The 17,845-nt window shown below is 51.1% G+C and overlaps 1 long non-coding RNA gene across 1 annotated transcript in view; it reads left to right on the top strand.

Annotated features, from left to right (window-relative positions):
* Positions 1-8,062: 8,062 nt before the first annotated feature.
* LOC119397901 (uncharacterized) overlaps positions 8,063-17,845 on the top strand; it is a 37,075-nt gene continuing 27,292 nt past the window's right edge. The window contains exon 1 of the long non-coding RNA XR_005184663.2: positions 8,063-8,110. This is a non-coding gene — a long non-coding RNA (uncharacterized LOC119397901). The remainder of the gene's footprint in view (positions 8,111-17,845) is intronic.

Raw genomic sequence — 17,845 nt, 5'->3', positions numbered from 1 at the left:
TTGTACAATGAGTACGTCATGGAAAACCAGTTAATGAATTAAAAACTCACAGGCTCCCTTATGCGTTCGCTTAAGACGGCTGGAAAGCGAAAGACATCTTAGTTTTTTACGCACAAAGCGCGGTTTTGAATTGCCTCCAAGATCGGAGGCACCTTACCTGGTTTTGCACTGCCTCCGTGATCTGCCCACTTTTGACCATACTACGATGTCATGTGATAACGGCATCATATGACGTCACGTCAAAATTTGTGAAGACATGATGACGTCATACGGTGACGTCATCACGTGACGATGACTTTTTGCATCCCTCGTCCCCGACGTCGTGGTACGCTGACGCCGTAGACGCGGGACGCCGACGGTAAAACTTCGCGTTTGATGAGGCATTTAAGGCTTTCGCCTTAAAATATACGTCCGCCACGGTGGTATAGAGGTGACAGAGAGGTGATTGTGTTGCGAATGGTAAATTCTTTCGATGAAGTTATATGAACTACATTCACGACACTCGATCACACACTTCTGAGAAAGCGCGCGCACTCGACAGATGATTGCTTTAGCGTATACGTACGTCTGTCGCTTAACTAAAGCTAAATCTATATGTATATGTGTAGGACACAGAATAAAATAACATTTTAAAATATTCTATAAGTTTTTCTTTCGACTTCTGGGGACTCAATACCAAATTTTATACGAAATCCACCCAGCGCGCCCAGTTTTTTCCAATGTGCTGCCAGTGTTCCCTGTGAGCGGGAAGACACTGTACAGCGTGGCCAGCGCCTCTCAGTGCGTTGTAAGACACTGGGCCACACTGTACAGTGCTCGTCAAATGAAACTCGAACACCGGCAAGCCTTCGCAGTGGTGTAGTGCGCGTCGTACAGTTATTACCATGGACAGGCGCGCATATGCGCAGTGCGGTTAAACCGGATGCGCGCGCCTGTCAATGGTGATAACTGGACGGCGCGCACTATACCATGCGAAGGCTTGCCGCTGTTCGGGTTTCGTTTGACGAGCACTGTACAGTATTCCCATCCCAGCATCTTTCAGCGCACTGGACGGCACTGGCCACGCTGTACAGCCTGTCTCAGTGCCTCCCAGCGCGCTTTAGTACACTGGGACACACTGTACAGCGTTTCCAGTGCCACCCAGCGCGCTGAAAGGCACTTGGAGGCCCTGGAAACGCTGTTTCTTCCGATAGGGTAGCTAATAAAAGACACACGATTGATCCCTCCATCATAGGCATCTGTGCAACACGAAAGTGAAACGTGTCCTTACAGAAGTAATTGAATGTTTACTGTATATTGATATAAGAGAGCTTGCACAGCGTCTATTGGTGTTTGGCAGCACCGTGTAACGTGCATGCAACCATATTGACGCTTGGTGGCACAACTCCATCCCGGAGACTCACGTCCATGATCAATGATTAAACGAACTTTTGTGGTAGCTGTAATAGTTGACAGTGAGAGCGTAATCAGAGAAAGCGGTGTGAAAGCCAGAAGAATTAACGTCGCTTATTGGACGAATAACTTGGGCTAATGTCACTGTCGCGCGGCAAGTCAAAGAGTAAGTTGCACACCACGGGTGACTAGAGGAAAAGGTAACGCGCGTCGTGTCTTCTCTCTTGCCCGGCAGCGATTTTTCTCGAGGAGAGCGTAAGCGGGGACACGCTGTTACGGCCGGGCGAGCGAGGCGCGCGTCGCAGAGCTATTTTTTAAGGAGGGAAGCTCCTTAAGCTCGAACTCATGCGCGCCGTCGAAGCTCCCTTATCTTAAGAATCGCTTTAGGTTGCAGTTACCGATGATTTACGAGGAAATGTTGAGGCGTTGAGCGGTTTCGTTCTAGCGCACCAGAAGTTCGAGAGAGAGAGAGAAATAACTTTATTTATAAAGTCCAGCGAACTTGACTTGGGGTAGGCCTCAATCGAAGTTCGAGATTAAAAGAAATAAGGTCTTTGCAGAACTCGTTGTAATGGTCGCCTTCACTTTCACCATGCACTTTTGCCGTGGATTGTGAAATGACAACCATCATTCTAGCGCACTACGGGCGCTTTGTCGAAGGTAGTAGCAGACGGTCTTCCCACCCGGCGCCGGCGCAAAAAGATAATGAAACGCTGCGCGCGCCGAATGCCGCGAGCAGCGTTCTGTCGCCGCCGCATCACCGCTCGCACCCCTCTCCCACCTCTCTCCCTCTGCTTGCGCTGCGCGCGCCGCACACTCACTCGCTCAGTCGTTCCCGGCACCGAGCGCAGCAGACGTTCTCCCCACGCGCGCCCCACCCTACCCCTTTCATGAAAGCCAGCACCGAGATCAGGCGCATAGTCGTTTCCGTGCTATTTCTACTAAGGCTCATCAATTGTATTGGTACACGGAACAACTGCTAGTTTCATATGGATCGATGCTCTGAGCGAGGCCGAGCGTTGGGCTGCTAAGGTCGTCACCTGGCAGTGCGTTTAAGGCCTTGAGAAAATGGCGCGTCTCTTATTGGAAACGCGCGGAATGGGACGAACGCGAAGCTAAGGTCGCGATCTCACGGTGTGTTAGAGCGTTGACAAAATGGCGCGTCTCCTATTGGAAACGCGCAGAATAGGACGGATGCGAAGCAACGATGCATTGCTGGAGGTAATCACGGAGCTCAAAATCATGATGCATTACTACACTTTAGCTCTCCCAGAGGAGGACGCCACCCATCTCCCAAGAGCACTGTGAGAGGAAAGTGTGATAGAGAAAAGGCGCATTTGTAACCCGTCCATAGTATGTTACGGAGGCGTAGGGAATAGCGTGCCTGGTGTCTGTTGTCACGGACCGATAGGCCATGGATTCGACTACCGTTGATGGAACTTTTCTTTGCCATCTGATCGTGTGAATACTTCCGTGACGGAAATACGTCACAGAACTCTTGGTGGACCCCGGCATAAAACATTTTCGTCTAAAATACACGTTGACTGTGCTGCGATTTTACCTTTCGTGCCCCTTATTTCACCCATCACAATTTCCCGCTTTGGTTCTGCCGAGCTCATTTAAAGAACTACGATTTCTGCGTACTCTGCCTATCTGATCTGGAGTTTGTGGGCCAACAAAATTACTTTCTAATAGTGAAAGGCTGAAATAGCATGAACGTTTTGCTACGTCTGATTATAGCAGATATCGTAAAAGAACGATATGGTGCTTCTTTTTTAATTGAAGTCCTCGAAATAGCTGATTCTCCCTGTGACAACGGATGTCTCATTTTCTGAAGCAATTTGTACACGGTAGGATTCATGTCACTCACGTAAACTGTTAGGCTCTGAAGACCCTTCGCCAATGCGACAGGCTGTAATAGGCACGGGTTAAACGGACTTAGAATGAATAGCGTATGCCACATTTTTCAGTTGAATAGTTTCGTTTGTAACGACATGACTGATGTATCAATGCTGAGCACAGGAATCCATGCTCGTGTTTTACTTTGGTTGGGGAGAGGAGTAAATTACATTAAAAAAAAGATCGCTCCAAGTGCTACATACCCATTGTGACATTAAAACGAGGTGTAATATATATACCTATATTTATCAGAGTTGTCAGATGCGACCGAGATAACAAGCACATAATCATCATAAAAGAAGCCCCCAAAAGGTGGCGTGACGTTCGCGTAGCAGCCCTAAAGATGTGGAAATATATTGAATTTTCACCTTCTTCAAAATATGTAAATTATAATAAAGAAAGATCACTCAAATACAAAGGGCAGTTGAAAAAATTCACATTATATATATTTTACAGCAAAAATATGCGCAACTATGAATGAAAGCACATATTTAGAGAGCGAAAGAGCGAGAGAGAGATGAAAAAAGGAAGGCCGGGAGGTTAACCAAATATTAGCATCTGGTTTCCTACCCAGCACTGGGGTGGGGGGGGGAGGTGATTCTTAAAAGGAAGAAGGAAATGAAAATGGAAATTTGGTGTGGAGTGCACGATAACTGTCTCTCAAGTGAGGACACCTCAACCGATACACTCACGGGGGATTGGGGATTGAAGGGACAGTGAGAGTGAAAAGAGTATGGTAAAAGAAGAAAAAGAAAGGTATGAGTGGAAAAAAAACAGTGAGGGGGTGGGGGGGGGGGCAGGAGAACGGGCGTCCGAGTCGCCGTGGTGAGCGGCTAGAAAATTCGTTCGACTAGGCCGGCATCCTCGAGAAAAGCGAGTCGCAAGAAAGAGGGTGTAGTGAGAGAGAGTGAGAGAGGAAAAAACTAGGAGAAAAAAAAGCTCTCGTACACACACAGGATGAAAAACAACACACACAGGAAGGGCGTTCTGGTTAAAACATTCAAAGGCCGGTCGATCACAAGAAGCGCACTAGCGCTTGCACGGCCTTCTGCGACGTTGTGTCCTGCCGATGGCGTAAAATTCTTTCCTCCGCGAAAGGCCGGTCATCCAACTTGTTGAGCGTGTTGCTAGTTTATTTTATTTTATATAGAAAGAAACCTTACAGGCCCTGTCGGGCATTGAGAAAGGGGGGCATTGTTACAATAACAGGTGAAATACAACGGAAACAGCTCGAAAATACATTAAAAGAAAACACACACATGATGAGCAAACAGAACAGCATAATAAATCAAGGCAGTTTAAATAAGAAGTGAGTACAGACGCTCTCGAAATATTTTGGGATCGCTTATCGAGACAACTTGATCAGGAAGACCATTCCAGTAAGATATGGCACGTGGTACAGCTGATAAATAGAAGGCAGTAGTTTTACCAAAGATGTGTTTGAAGCTGAAATGATTATGTAATCTTGATGACGTGCGTGTGGGAGTTTCGAGGGGTAATATGCGTGGCTTATCAGAATGGACATATTTGTGAAGCAGACAAAGCAAAGGAATCCTGCGATGGATATCTAGGTTCTGTAGAGAAATATTGAGCTTAATTTGTGTTAGCTGGAGTTCCGATCGAAATTCCGAGTGATATACCGGGCAGCCCTATTCTGTACGCGTTCAATCGTAGTTACTAAATATTCTTGGTATAGTGACCATACAGCCCATGCAAATTCCAATTGCGGGCGTACATAAGTCAGGTAGGCTAATTTACGAACGTCAGCAGTTGAAGTTTGCAAGTTGCGCCTCAGAAAGGCAAGTGTTTTCCATGCAGTAACGCAAACATTGGTAATGTGCGATGACCAAGAAAGGTTAGTAGTGAGGCTCACGCCAAGGTATTTGTAGTTACTGGTACGTGACAAGGTCGTATTATTTAAGCAGTATGAAAATATGGAACTATTGCGCTTGCGTGAGAACGATATAATTTTACATTTAGAAGGGTTTAGAGACATTTTTTATTTGGTGCACCAGTGTGAAGGTCACGTTGCAAGGTATCGTGATCGTTAGTGGAATTAATTGCTCTGTAAACAACACAATCGTCAGCAAATAATCGTATGCAAGAGGAAATGTCTGAGGGCAAGTCATTAATAAATATTAGAAAAAGTAAAGGCCCCAGGACACTCCCCTGTGGTACACCAGACGTGACCTCAGTAATGGAAGAAGGACAATTGTTGACAACCGTGAATTAATGACGAAGTGATAAAAAGTTTCTTAGCCAGGAAAGGGTCAGTGATTGGATACCTAAATTAGATAATTTAGAGATGAGTCGGCAATGGGAAACACGATCAAGTGCTTTAGAGAAATCTAGAAAAATGGCGTCTGTTTGTTGACTGTGGTTTATGTTGAAGTGTAGATCAGTGGTGAATTCGAGTAACTGTGTATCGCAAAAAAACACCTTTTCTGAAGCCGTGTTGTTTCTGAAAGAAAAAGTTATTTTTTTCGAGGTGGGTGTAAATGTGCGAGGCGATTATGTGTTCAAGTAGTTTACATGATACCGATGTTAGCGATAATGGACGATAGTTTTCAGGTTTACGTTTATCTCCAGTTTTGAAAATGGCAATGACTTTCGCAATCTTCCAGTGTGCGGGCAAAACACCGGATGATAAGGAGTGCTTAAAGATATGGTACAGAATTACACTTGAAATAGATACTGTGTTTTTAATAGCTTAGTGTTAATATCATCGATACCGCAGGCAGATGTTTTTTTTAAGTTTGTTTTAAATTAATGTCTTTGTGCAGAAACTGTGGGCAGTCGAAAAAATATGTCCCGTTGTTTATGCGTTGCCACAGTGGTCACAGGCTGCGTTGTGGGCCATCCCGATGCGGAAAGCACAGGCGTCACAATGGAATCAGCTGCAATTCAAGCATGTTCGATTGCACTCATTTGACCCTACCTTAAGTCTTCAAGTCCCATCGAGGCTTCGCCGAGCAGACGCGACCCTTTTGTGTAGGTTGTGGTCGGGCGCTACGTTTACCAAAGCGCAGATTTACTTTTTAACATTGTCTCCAGGGCAGCCTCCATTCGGTGGAATGCACGTTCACCAGTGATGATTACTTGTTCATTCCCCCAACGTATGTTTGATTTCAACGCTCAACTACTCTAACTCATCGAACGCGCAACTAGAGTACGACAAGCGCGCTAGTGGTGAATGAGATGATAATGAAAATACCTATATTAACGCGACAGCGTCAAAGGGCTCGTTTCGTAGAAATTCCAGAGTCGGTGTTGGCGTGGGTGTCGGCGTCGTTGATTGTGAGCGAAAAATCATCAACTTGTCCGTGGCCGAAAAATGGAGAAAGATGCAAATAAAATAAATACTAAATTTTTGGGTCCGAGTGAGAATCCAACCCAGGCCGCCTGCGTGGCAAGCAGGTGTTTTACCGCAGAGCTATGCTATTTCTTTAAACTGCTTCAGAAAAAAAAAACACCATACGAATGTCATCTGGTGCAAGGAGTCTCCTTAATTCATCTAATATTGCGTGGTAGAAGCGCAGAAAGGCGCCAGGCATCAAAAATTGCGAATTGCGCAACGAGTGTATGTTTTAAAGACCCACCCATTACAAAGCGCTCACACATATTTATTAATCATCATCAGTAAAAGCATGAACAAGATGAACAGCTGCGCCGGTTCGTCTGTCGCCTTACGGACGCGCAATGGGCCCTTCGCTGATTCGCAAAAGGAATAATTATGACTTTGTGGGCCGTTAACAACTTTACTTGCAGTAGATATTCTAGGAGACCTTGAAATGGCCAACGTTACGCGCGCAGTCACAGCTTTACTTACGGCACGGTTGAGGCAAGCGCAGAGAACCGAAACTAGGCTACCACTTGAGGCTCGATTACTCTATCGCGTTTTGCTCTTGAAGGTGAAGCTCAAGCGTCCTCCAATTTTTTTTTGCTGGAAGAATGCAAATAAGCCCTGAACACGCCAGAAGCAGTTGCAAAATTTTACTACAAGCGACACCGCGAATAAAGAAGCCCAAATCCGCTTACTATAAACGCAACTGGCAACTCTCATATATATATATATATATATATATATATATATATATATATATATATATATCCTGTGCGTTGCATGCTCTAGAGTCAAGAACGTAGACTGAAGACGCTGGCACGAGGCTCAGCAAGGCATGGTGCTCTTCTATATACGTATAATGGGGGATTAGCGTTATTCGAAAAGAATGTACATTCTATCAAGTGAATCTTCCTTGGTATGTCTTGGTATTATTAAACGGAGTACAAATTTATATTCGCCAAGCCTTCAAAGGGCTGCTTGTTGTTTGTTGTAGCTGTGAAACTAATAATGAAGCTTGAGAAAACGAGATAATTACAAACTAAGCGCTGTAAAGCGCTGCTTTACAGCGCCTCGGCAATTGAAGAGCATTCGACCGAAGGCTCATGGCAAATGATCAAATTACCATGGCACTGGTCACATGTATCCAATTACTTTTCTAATTGGAACAGAAACTGAAAGGAGATGCATTTTTCACAAAGCCTTGCCTCTTAATTAGAACAGTGTGATTGTGTTTTCGAAAGATATTATTGTACTCATTTCTCTGCTCCTATTTTTGATTGCATTGTAAATGAAACATGTAAGGCGGTAAAATTACCCGTCACAATCAGTGTGCTTTAATAAAGAAATATGGCACGTGCTCGTCCAATTACAGTTTGCAGTGACACGCCAATATTGGTTAGGGGCAGCATATAAAAGCCACGGGTACAGACACTGCTGTACCTAACCTTCCATTGAGGCTGCAACGGAAGAACGCTTGTGAGTACATCTTTGCATATTGCTGACTTTGACCACTGAGTTGTAAAAATATGCGAGGCCACATTCGTGGTGCTTCTCGTTGGTAAAACTTGACTGGTGAGTACTTGGCCCACTCAGCTAACGTTGTTACGGAATGCAGAGCGACAGAAATATGCTCTTAAGCGCATTGGATATAAAAATAACATATTTTAATTGCAGATTGTGCATTTCGTTTAAGTGGAATCACTCCTAAAACAAAATCACCTTTTCCGTGTGTGGGGATCGAGAGCGTCCTCCTACCTGGCGCCTCGTTCCCCAGCTGCCGCGCGCGTGCCGGCAGCGTAGCCCGGGCGCACTTAGGCACCGGCAATCGCCAAGATGGTGGCCAGGGCGCCTCTTTGTCTGGGCGAGCCAAGCGTCGGCTCCGTCCCGCGCTGGCATGTCCGGGCACGCTACGCTGGCGCGCTGCGCGGGCCTACGTCACAACGCAGCGCCATTCCCCATTGGGCCGCTGGTGACATCCTCCTCTCCTATGAGCTAAGATGCGCCCGACGTTTCGCTCGTGGCGGCAGATGCTCTCAGGCTAGCACGAGAGGTTGACGCGCTGTTCTAGCAGGCGGCTTCTCGTTCGGGTGCTCGACCGCTGCCCTTTGTGTGGTAGTCTTAGCGCCGCTGGCAAGCGTACTCGATCGGTCTTGCGGAGTTCCCCTTACGGCCTGCAAGCCTGTGAGTGTCGTACTGTGCTGCATCTTGGGTTAATAAACCCGTTGTTGTTGTTACCCTGCCTCGTGCGTGGTTTCTGCGCCGTGTCGGAGAAAACGACGAACCCGGCCGCAGCGTCGTCGCACGCAGCGGCAGTGGAGAACGTCGCGTCCCTACACGGTCGCGCTCGTAGGTAAGCCTAGTGCAAACCTATCTCCACATAACTGGCGCCCAACTTGGTTTCGGCATGGCTTCAGAGCAGACCCCCTCGAGGCGCTCGTTCCTGTTCGATCCTGTGGCGACGGACTTGATCTCGTTCGAGGCGGACGGCTGCGACAGCACGGGGTACGGCCCTCTCGGCGACCCTCTGCTTTCGTTCACCGGGAGAGATCCCTTTTTCGGGGCCCCCTAAAGTGATGCGAGCCGCTTGAACGAGGACCACAGTCCTAGCCAAGCCAGTAACGGGCTGTATCAGCTGTTCGAGACTCACGCACTTACGGGCCCGTCCCCGGCGCAGTCTCCGCTCGCTGGCCTTTCCTTGTCAGCAGCGCAGTTGACGGCCCAAACCGCCGCACCCGAGCCTTCCTACCTAGGCCACTTAGGTGTCGGCATGCACGCTCTCACTGACCCATCTTGGTCAGGAGCGCAAAGGGTTGAGAACGTCGTGCGCGAGCCAGCTCGCTTGGCCGACAACGTCGCCGTGTTTCCCGACGCTTGCATGCCTCAGACTCACGTAGGCGGTACTTTCGACAGACGTGGGCCACCGTGCTCCTCGGTCGATCCGCTTGCCTATCGTGTGAGGCCTCATGCGCCCGTCGGAGCGGAAACAACCCTACACTCCTCCATGCCGTTTACTGGCCCTTTTCGGTCTGACGTGCATGCCGGAGAACAGGCGCGCGACCCTGTTACGGCCGCGCCTGCGTCGGAGCAATCGCAGCTGCACGCAACTGCGGCGCAGCTCCTAAACGTCCTGTTGGAAGCGGCGCGCTCGCAGCCTTGTGCTGTAAAGGGAGGCCTCGAGCCCCCTCAGCCAAGCGCACCGAGTAGCCTAAGGGTACCTCTGCCTGAGTACAGCGGTTATTCGGACCGCATGAGTGCCACAGAGTACCTCGAGGCGCTGCATCGCTATCAGCGGGCGATGGGGCTGAGCGACAGCGTTATGCTCGGTAGCGTATTGCCTGTATCGCTGACAGCCCAAGCGGCGCGGTGGTACCGACTTGTCGGCCACCAAGCTCGTTCGATGGAGGAGTTTAGGGCGCTCTTCCGTAGCGAATTCCTTCCTCCCGACTACGAGCGCCGCATGCGTCGCGAGCTAGAGCTTCGCACACAGCATCCCGACGAATCTCTTCTCGAGTACGTCCGGGCTTTGCAGGAGCTCTACCTCCTTGCCGATCCTACGGCATCAGACGCCGAGAAGGTGGAGCGAGTCATACGTCAGGCTCATCCAACCTTCGCCGCTTACCTTCGGAGCGCCCGTTATCGTGACCTAAACGAGCTGGCATCCGATGCGAAGCGTATTCAGGGCGACATACTGGCGGCGAGAGCCTACCGCCCGCCGCCGCCGCCGTCCGCTTCTCTCGAGCCTCGTTGTGCGTGGGCTGGTGGTGACTCGTCACCCCGTAATCCCCCTAATCACGAGGTGGCCTCGGCCGTGAGAGAGCAACGAGACGCGCCGGACGTTTCGGACCGCGCTCTCGACCCGTACTCGTACGCCCGGGCGTGCCCCTTTGCACTGCAGGGCGAACGAGAACGGAACCCCCGTGCCCCAATGCACGAGGGGAGATCCGATCGCGGAGCCCACCCTGCGGCTAGCGAACGGAGGCCTCCTAGCTCTCAAGGGTCGCCAAAATCCCTCACTGATGGGGGAAAAGGCGTCGTCTGCTACCGTTGTCATGAGCGTGGCCACACCGCGCGGTCATGCAACGCGCCCCAACCGACGCAAGGGCCTGCTCGCCCGTCGGGAAACGGGGTGAGCCGTCGGTGAGCTCCCCCTCGCCGGCGGCTACAGCAGTACGAGAGCATGGGGGTGTAACCCAACCTCTGGCACCGATGGCGTGTCGCGCTGGACATGACTTTCCAGCCACGCCGGCGCCGTTCATCGCCCTTACGATCGCTGGTCGAGAGTTTGCGGCGTTGCTGGATAGCGGGGCTTCGATCTCGCTGTTCGGCGAAGAGGTTATGGCTCATTTGCGCGACCGCTCTGTCCGCATTCGAGCTTGCGACACTGCCTTCCATCTCGCGAGCGGTACCGCCACCTCGTGCGGCGCTGCGCGGTTGGTTGTGCGCTGGGAGAATCGCGCGCGCCGACAGCGCTTCGTGCATCTCCCGGGTCTCTCCGTGCCCGTGATTCTTGGTCGCGACTTTCTCGCGCACACGGGTATCGTGATAGACGTCGCGAGCGGAGGCTACAGGGACGGCCCTTCCGGCGCCCTACGGCCATTCGCTACACCTCCCGTGGTCTCGGCTGCCCGTAAGTCGCCGGACGCCACGAGAGAGCAGGAGGAGAGGAGACAAAGCGTGGCCCCCTCGGCCCGTGTCTCTCATTCCGGCGCCAAGACTGGCCCTTTGGTCGGCGCGGCGGCAAACGGTCCGTGCCTACCGCTTTCTCTCGAGCATAGCGTTACCGTGGTGGACGAGGTCTCGGCTACGCCGGTGACCACCCCGGTAAGCAGCAGCTCGGATCGCTCGCTGCCGCCTTTGCCGGACAGCTTGTCGACACATGAGAAGGCACGCCTGTCGTCGCTGTTGACACGTTTCAGTGACATGTTCACGGAACGCCCGGGTTGCACCTCTCTGGTGAGGCACCGGATTGACACAGGCGACGCACAACCGTGGAAATGCAATCCTCGCCCCGTCAGTGCGGCGAAGAGGAAAGCAATTGACCAGGCATTGGATGAGCTGATTGAGACCGGGGTTGTCCAACGCTCGAACAGTCCCTGGGGTTCACCGGTGGTAATGGTCCCCAAAAGAGACGGCTCTCACCGGCTCTGTGTGGACTACCGCCGGCTGAACGAGGTCACGAGGAAGGATGCTTATCCTATGCCTAACGTTGACTCGATCGTGGCTGCGCTAGGCGGTGCTTGCTACTTCAGCACCTTGGATGCTAGCCGCGGTTACCTGCAGGTTCAGATGGAGCCGGCTGATGCGGAGAAAACTGCGTTCACCTCCCACAGAGGTTTGTACGAGTTTACCCGCATGCCGTTTGGCTGTTCTGGAGCTGCAGCTACGTTCCAGAGACTGATAGACCGCGTTCTCGGGGACGCTAAATGGCAACACGCCATGGCGTACCTCGACGACATCGTCATCTTCTCTCGAACGTTCGAGGAACACCTTCACCACTTGGAGGATGTCCTCGGGAGGTTGCGTGCCGCCGGGTTGACCTTGAACCCGAAGAAAGCTCAAATAGCTGAGACTCGCATTTCACTGTTGGGCTTTACCATCGAGAGCGGTCGCGTTCTGCCGTGCGAGGAGAAGGTACGTGCCATTGTGGAGTACCCTACGCCGGCGAACATTCAGGGCCTGAGGCGCTTTTTGGGCATGGTGAACTACTACCGGCAGTTCATCCCAAATTGCGCGGACCTCCAAGCGCCCTTGACCGCACTGTTGAAAAAGTCGGCACGATGGAGCTGGGGGCCAGAGCAAGAGCGAGCCTTCAAGGCTCTATCTCAAGCTCTAGTGGCCACAGCCGACCTGAAGCTGCCCGACCTCAACAGGGAGTTCGTTGTCCAAGCGGACGCGAGCGACCTGGGTCTCGGAGCGGTACTGCTTCAGGAGCACGACGGCGTCCTCCGGCCAGTCGCCTTTGCGAGCCGGTCACTTAACGCCGCCGAGCGCAACTACAGCGTGACTGAACGGGAATGTCTCGCTATAGTTTTGCTCTCCGGAAGTTCGACTGCTACGTCGACGGCGTGCCATTCGTGGTGGAGACGGACCACATGGCACTCACCTGGCTTAAGCGCTTGCGCGAGCCCTCGGGCCGCCTCGCGCGCTGGGCGTTGACCTTGCAGCGGTACAACTTTGTTGTGCGCTACCGGAAAGGGAGTTCGAACGTCGTGGCCGACGCCTTGTCGCGTGCCCCCGTTCTGACTTCTGACACTTATGTCCGCCACTCCCAAGAGCACTCGCACCGAGTAGACTCAGGGGCCTCTGGCTCCAATGGGTCGAAAGGCGTGAACCCCGACGGCGCAGTGACTTTCGAGTCGACCGCCTCGGGTGAGGACGCATACCTGGTAGACCCTGTAACGTCCGCCGGTATCGTCTTCAGCAGAGAGGACCTACTTAAGGCACAGCAGGACGATCCGTTTTGTCAGCAAATTGTTGACGGGCTCAAAGAGCTGAGCTCCCAAGAGGAGCGGGGCGGTCAAGCCGCCGGGCGCAAACGGGCAGCTGGTATTGCTGTCGGCGCCGAGTGCCGGACGCAGACTGGTATTGCTGCGGGCACGTTGGATTCGTATCTGCTCGATGCTGATGGCGTTCTCCTGCGCTATGTCCCATCTGAAGAAGCTCCCCAGGAGTCTTTCAAGGTGGTGATACCCCGCAGTCTAAGGAAAGCCACCCTCGGCTATTTCCACGACTCGCGGTTGGCCGGACATGCGAGTGGCCTTAAGACTTTTCAAAAGTTGTGCCGCTCTGCTACCTGGCCTGGCATGAAGCGTGATGCCCTTCACTACACCCGCTCATGCCGCGTGTGCCAATGTGTGAAGCCTCGTGGTGGCAAGCCCCCCGGGCTCATGCAGCCGATCGACAGCCAACAACCCTGGCAAGTCGCGGCCTGTGACATTATGGGACCTTTCCCAAGAAGCCGGAGAGGCCATGTTTTTCTCCTGGCTGTCACAGATCACTTCACGAAGTGGGTCGAGCTGTTTCCCCTTCGGAAGCTAACGGCACGCGCAATCTGGGACAAGTTGATCGAGGTCTTTACCCGCTTTGGCTTTCCGTCGGAGTTGATCACGGACAATGCGTCCTATTTCACGGCCAAGGTGTTTGTGGATGCGTGTGCTGCCTTTGGTAATAAGCACCGCAAAACAACCACGTATCACCCACAGGCCAACCCGACTGAGCGGATAAACCGAAACCTCAAGCCCTTGCTGACAGCCTTTGCGCAGCAACACAGGGATTGGGATGCCTATCTTAACGAGATAGGCTTCTCCTTGCGGTCCACGGTGAATCGTTCAACCGGGTACACGCCCGCTTTCCTCAACTTTGGGCGAGAGCTGCCTAACCCCATGGACCGCGTTCTGCGGGGCGGCAGCGGTGCGTCCGCCACAAAAGCCGGCCCGTCTGGCTACGCGGCGGAACTGCGCTCACGGATGGACGCAGCCCTCGACCTGGCGCGTTCCAACCTGGCAAAAGCGCGAGCTGGACAGAAGGCTCAATACGACCGGTCGCATCGGGAAGTGCACTACGATGTCGGCGATCTCGTCCTCAGGCGCAATCACGTCTTGAGTGACGCCGCCAAAGGCATCTCTGCGTCCCTGTCGGCCAAGTGGTTGGGCCCATACCGAGTGCAGACCAAAATGTCGCCTCTGGTGTACAAGCTGGCTGACTCCCAAGGGAGACAAGTCGGTGGTCCAGTTAACGTCTCCGACCTCAAACCTTTCGTTGCCCGCAGCAACGACTTGGGAGGGGGGGAGGCGGTCACCGAACCGCAGGAAAACCGTGAGGAGGCTGGCTCCAAGCCACGCCATCGGTACAACCTGCGGAAACGCACCTAAGCAACCTTTCTCCCACTGACAGGTAGCTGGACTTTATTCCATACCATGACAGTGAATGGAGAATAACCGCTAAGGTGCGGCGGCACACGTCTGTAAGTGGTAGAAGGCCCTCTTGGCCGAAAATCCCCTCTGACGTGTTGTCCAAGCCATAACCTGGCAAGCGCCCCCTTTCGTTGGGCAGCACGGTCAGGCAGGCACCCCTTTTCGGCAAGCCGGCTATGCCGGGGACATTTCTGTCCACTCCTGCGTCGCCCAGTCGTCTCCCTGCGCTTGGCTCTTCCGTGCCAACAGCCTGTTCCAGACCTGATGGCCTGCCGTTCCCTGGTCCTCTCAGCTGTGGCCTGCTTTCTGCCTTCTGGCCTGCAGCCACCACCTCCACCCAGCCTTATACCCACCTGGCAGCTTCGGCAGCCGCCCTCGGCGATTGGTTCGCCACTCAAGCTTTGGCCCAGGCCCGAGCGTGGTCGCTCCGGCCTCCGTTCCTGGCTGCCTGCTGTTCCGGCTTGCCGTTCCTGTGTGGCCCCCGTCCCAGCGACTTTCGGCGGTTGGCTGCCGCACGCAACTGGCAGCCACGCCTCGTACGTTCCCGGCTGCCAACCTCTCCAGTCCGGCGAACTTCAAGCGGGCTGGCTGCCCGCCCTTGTGCAGTCTTGCCCCCGTTCCTCCTGGGCTGTGGACCTTCCTCCCGGCGGTGGGCCCTCCCCTTGTGGTGGAACTTTTGGTGGAACTTTTGTGTGGCCATGGCCGACTTTTGGACTTGTACCTTCAGGAAGACGACACCCCCCCTGTTGGACTTTGCCCCGTTGGCCAGCCCCCTTGCGGCTGAGCTGACCTTGCCACTTGGCCTCGGACAGCCTCTTTCACAGGCTGGCCTCGGTCTTTAGGAGGGGGGAATGTGGGGATCGAGAGCGTCCTCCTACCTGGCGCCTCGTTCCCCAGCTGCCGCGCGCGTGCCGGCAGCGTAGCCCGGGCGCACTTAGGCACCGGCAATCGCCAAGATGGTGGCCAGGGCGCCTCTTTGTCTGGGCGAGCCAAGCGTCGGCTCCGTCCCGCGCTGGCATGTCCGGGCACGCTACGCTGGCGCGCTGCGCGGGCCTACGTCACAACGCAGCGCCATTCCCCATTGGGCCGCTGGTGACATCCTCCTCTCCTATGAGCTAAGATGCGCCCGACGTTTCGCTCGTGGCGGCAGATGCTCTCAGGCTAGCACGAGAGGTTGACGCGCTGTTCTAGCAGGCGGCTTCTCGTTCGGGTGCTCGACCGCTGCCCTTTGTGTGGTAGTCTTAGCGCCGCTGGCAAGCGTACTCGATCGGTCTTGCGGAGTTCCCCTTACGGCCTGCAAGCCTGTGAGTGTCGTACTGTGCTGCATCTTGGGTTAATAAACCCGTTGTTGTTGTTACCCTGCCTCGTGCGTGGTTTCTGCGCCGTGTCGGAGAAAACGACGAACCCGGCCGCAGCGTCGTCGCACGCAGCGGCAGTGGAGAACGTCGCGTCCCTACACGGTCGCGCTCGTAGGTAAGCCTAGTGCAAACCTATCTCCACACGTGTTATGCGAAACTCTTGTGATTGACTTTCACGTTAATAAGGCGAATTTTCATTTGTTGTTAACGCCGCGTTGTAATTGCGTGAGTTTAAATTGTCTCTATTCCTTTTGGAATACTGTACGGACGCTTTTTGGTGTGTACCTACAAACTAGTGCGGAAAATAGCATCCAGAAGAGCACCCAATTCTTATTTGGACATAGTATGCATTGCTACAAGTAAACGCGCGACAGTATTTTTTCACATTTATATAAAAAGAAAGGACAAAATATCAATTCCTTGTTATAGTACAAAATCAAGAAATACCTTGTTGTGAAGCGCGGCAGGAATGAAAAAAAATGTGGATTATTTAGGTGTCGTTGCAGTGCACTCATATATATTTATTTACTTTTGCAGCACCAGACATGAACGGTGTCGTTGGAATTAACGCCCTTGTGTGGGTTGCCGTCGCATTAGGTAATGCTTTATAATGCACATCATTTTTATACACTTTCACACAATAATATTTATATATGATTTCCATAAATACCATGTGGTGCAGCATCTAATCCAACACAATCGTATCTGAACGTTCTCAATGGAGGGAAAAAAGGAAATCGTAGCTTACGAGAGAAAGCGAAGAAGCTCACTGAATATAACAAGTAAATGAAACGGAAGTTTTATACTACTTCCGTTTATGCTCTAACGCAGTCTGTAGAAAACAAGCTATACCTTGTACGAAGCGTGCGAAAAGGTACATGTTCGTACCCTGTTGTGCGCACTTGAGCAAATTGTCGCCCTGGCTATTTCTTTGAGGTGCGCCTGCACTAGACTGTCTCCTTGTAATATAACTCTTCCACCGCACCACCATATATATATATATATATATGTATATATATATATATATACATATATATATATATATATATAATATATATATATATATATATATATATATATATATATATATATATATATATATATATATATATATATATATATATATATATATATATATATATATATATATATATATATATATATATAATATATATATATATATATATATATGTACATATATATATATATATATATATATATATATATATATATAGATATATATATATATATATATATATATATATATATATATATATATATATATATATATATATATATATGAATAAAAAGAAGACACACGTCGAAAAACAGAATGGTTTCTTTACGTTTCGGCCGTGGGACCGGCCTTCGTCAGATTAACATATATATATGTATATGTAGAGAGAGAGAGAAGAATCTGTAGCTATCGAGACACGCTCCAGAGCAGTATCCTATATCTGCGGAATATTCGATGACGCCCCGCTAAGCACCTCGCGCGCGCTACATTTCTGGTACACTAGTTGCACGATCACAAAGAAGCAAGAGAGTAAAAATGCAAGACACTTTCACATATATCAACAGTGGGCAATTATTAGAATGATGGCCTAACAACCATATTATTAAAACACCCGTTCAGCGAAATGATGGCTTCAATATTACGCGATACATTTCCACCTCTATCAAAAGTAATTAGAAATCGTCGAACAAGGCATCTCGCCGAAGCCGAGCGTCCGACAAGTCCACTTACCGAACGTTCGCTTCAGCGACGTTCTCTCTTCAAAGATTTGTCCCTGCATCAAGTCGCCATCGTGCCCTCAACTCGTGCCCTGTCTAGATTTTGTCAGAAATAGGTATACATCATATGTGGAAGTCTATGTCAGCGCACGGTTTATTTGCTCTGTAATAGAGAGTGCTGGTGCTAAAAAATAAGTCTTTATAAC

This window comes from Rhipicephalus sanguineus, chromosome 6, assembly GCF_013339695.2.
Source record: "Rhipicephalus sanguineus isolate Rsan-2018 chromosome 6, BIME_Rsan_1.4, whole genome shotgun sequence".
Taxonomy (NCBI): Eukaryota; Metazoa; Arthropoda; class Arachnida; order Ixodida; family Ixodidae; genus Rhipicephalus; species Rhipicephalus sanguineus.
This window is presented reverse-complemented; position numbering and strand designations above follow the sequence as displayed.